Below are 3187 nucleotides of genomic sequence, written 5' to 3'. Positions count from 1 at the left end.
TTTAGAATCTGAAAAAGCTCCTCTATACTCCCTAATATTTTTTTTTTTTCAAAGCCTGGATCCGTTTTGGAAAATTTTCCCCGCATAACTGTGCCATTAGCCGCTGGAGAAGGTCTTTGTTGTTCATTTTTGTTTTTGTTGTTTCGAACCACACTATTCCCGCTTTCTTGTTGGCTTGTCTGCTTCTATACACAAAGTTTCAGCAGGACTTGAGAATTGATAATTTCTGACGCCGCAAATCGAGCCGGCATTTAGATACCTACATATGTAATGTCATATCTTTGGGAAGAAATTCAAGTATTTTTGTAAAGACTTTGTCTTCTAATATTTTGTTATTTTTATTTGGTAGATATTGTTAGCATTTAACTCCGAAAATTCATTTAACACATCCTTTTAGGGAAAGTTTAAAACAATGTTCGGCTCTTTGAATGGCGCAATTTCATAAAAGCAGATAAATAGATACTATACATTTCCTAATGTTTGAATAAAAGTACACTTTCTACTGACGTCGAGTGAACGGGTATGGATTCCTGTGCTATTGGTAGCTTTTGATTGAAGGACATTTATTGATGTGGATCCTAGGTAAGTTAACCATAGCCCTGCTCCAGGTAAGTACTTCAAGATTTGCAGGTTTTACAGGAGAATCTGTTTTCGTCGTTGGAAGCTGGCGACGGGGAACAACTTCCTGGAGGAACCTGCAAATCCTGAAGCACCTGGAAGAGACTATATTTTATAGCATACATATATGTAAACTTGCTGCCAATATACAACATTCCAAACGATATTGTTCGTAACTTAGGTAGATATGTTTGTTTATTTCAAATAATTTTAATTTAAAATAAAGGTTCAATCCATGATACAAAAAGAACGTAGTTCAATAAACATACATATGTTTGATTAAAAAGCAGGCGTTAAGCAATTTAAGTCTTTTGCTGGAGGGGATTTTATATACTTATACAAATATTATCATAAATTTGGATTATAATGGTTGTACGAACATTAACTTTAAAAAAATTATTATTTTATCTTTAAAATGTTTAAATTTTATATTAAATTTGATAAGCACTTGAGCAAAAAAAAGATTTTGGTATTTTTATTTTTTATTTTTTATTTTTAGATAAATAAAATTTTAGTGAACATACATATTTAAGAAAATTTTTAGTGTCCTTATGTCATCTGATTGTTTCGCAATGCAGCTACCAGCACTATTACAGTTTTCTATATCGGATACGTTTGTTTATGATATAATTCAGATACTGAAATTACACTTTTCGATGTGTTATTTAATACACATTGTCCTTTGTCCATTTAACTTGTCCGTGTCTTTCAAGTAACTTGAAATTGGAATCTACTTTGGGGCCCGTGGGCCTCATGACCTTCAGAGAAGTGAGTATTATCCATTTCTAGTATATTTTGATTATATCGTTGTTCCTTTGGGTAAAAATAAATATATTTTACAGTTCAATATTAGAGGGGGTGTGAAAAAATTGATGATTTACTGTTAGTATGCAAACTAGAACTACAATTATCAACTTATTGAGTATTAGCACTCTCCCAAAAACAAAAGGGGACATTTTTTTATTGGTGCCTTGGTTTTGTGGTGGGGACGGATGGGGTGTGACACATAAAACAACATCCATTAGAAAGAGAACAGTCGAAACTTTATAAGAGGAAAAAATAACCCTCATCAGTCCAACACCGGCTGCTCTGACCATAGTATTTTTTTTACAAATTTTAAATCTTTAGTTTAAACTAACGTTTTATCGTTTGATCACACGTACATATCAAAATTTTTTGACTCGGGTTACACAACCCAAAATTATTGTACCAATATACCTCTTGCTTGTTCAAATTTCAATTATAATAGGCGGCATACACGGTGCGACTAACTCGCGAGTCGGTTGAGATGTGTTTGTGAAAACAAATATGTGTTAGTTACACCGATATGACTCCGCCATTACTATGAATGACTCAACAGTGTGTAGTCGAAAAGCGAGTCAACACGCACGTTCACAAATGTCTCACGAGTCAGAGTACGAGTGTATGCCGCCTATAAGAAGAAATAGGGGTCTCATCTAAAATGATAATGGGATAAATTGATAAATTCATCAGTTTATCCGCATTCATACATGTACGCACCCTGGTAAATAATTGCATAAAATTGTTTATTATTTAACTTATATGGCTAGTTACGTTTCATTCTTACCTCGTACATTGTGTTCATTTGTTTTTTATGTGTTCTTCCCAAAATCGATCACCAGGCAATCTGTCAGGGTTGAATTTTGCTGAAATTTATACGTTTATACACCACGTTTGATAAAGTGAAAAAATTTTGGTTAAATAGATTTCCATACAAAGTTTGACAGTTCATTTATCAAAATGGTAAATTTATCATTTTATGAAGTTTATCAGCAGTTTATCGCTTTTGATGAAGACCCCTGATGTTTTTAAAAATAATGGCGATTTCGTTTCTATCAAAAAAATTTTGCCTTTCTTATTGCCCCTTTCTCTTTTCTTGTTCGATTCTAAATTAAAGGCAAAGGGTGAGAATATTTTGTGGCCGTTTCTTAAAATGTCAATTTTATTTTTATATCATGGTTCAATCTATAACAGAAACCACATATATAAAAGTTTCAAGGACTGCACAAAGTGCACAAAAATTAATCCAACTTAAAAAATGCATAAAATTTCAAATTTGTTATTAAGATTTTTTATAATTTTTTTTAAGTATGCAGTTTGGTAGCCATTCAATTTTAGTATGATAAAGTGCTCTCTATAAGTATGAGCTTAAAATTAGTCTCAATATGAGTTTGGACTATTTTAAAACAATTTTTGGGAAATCTCAAGTACCTTGAAATTAACTTTGATTTTTAAGTTTTTTTTTTTGTAGTGTGTGTTGAGCATTTCCTTCCTTATAATGTATGACTTCATTTCCAAAACAGCATTTTTCTTAAAAGATTATAGAGCTACATTCGGGTTTTTAACTCGATGCTCCGAATTCAGAACTCTGTTTAACTTTACTAAAATATTACTATGAATATCCAGCGCTTGACGAAGCCGAGAGATGACGGAGTATGACAATTTGATGAAAGTAAGTTGAAAATACAACACTCTCTCCACCTCTTTATCTGATATCCTGATCCAATTTGTCACATAGCGCTTAACGCACTGATGTATGTGAAAATTT

The 3187-nt window shown here is 32.2% G+C and overlaps 1 long non-coding RNA gene across 4 annotated transcripts in view; it reads left to right on the top strand.

Moving 5' to 3' along the window:
• Positions 1-3187, top strand: part of LOC118747367 — a 97172-nt gene that overhangs the window by 9107 nt on the left and 84878 nt on the right. The window contains exon 2 of one of the 4 annotated variants that reach the window (XR_004993946.1): positions 113-582. The exons of 2 other annotated variants lie outside the window; for them this stretch is intronic. This is a non-coding gene — a long non-coding RNA (uncharacterized LOC118747367). Of the gene's footprint in view, positions 1-90; positions 583-3187 lie in introns of those variants that run through there. One more of the 4 variants, XR_004993945.1, reaches the window with a different exon arrangement.

Source organism: Rhagoletis pomonella, unplaced genomic scaffold (assembly GCF_013731165.1).
Source record: "Rhagoletis pomonella isolate Grant_MI unplaced genomic scaffold, Rhpom_1.0 Rhpom_scaffold_00011, whole genome shotgun sequence".
Taxonomy (NCBI): Eukaryota; Metazoa; Arthropoda; class Insecta; order Diptera; family Tephritidae; genus Rhagoletis; species Rhagoletis pomonella.
Note: the sequence above shows the minus strand (reverse complement) of the source record. Positions and strands in the feature narration are given on the sequence as shown.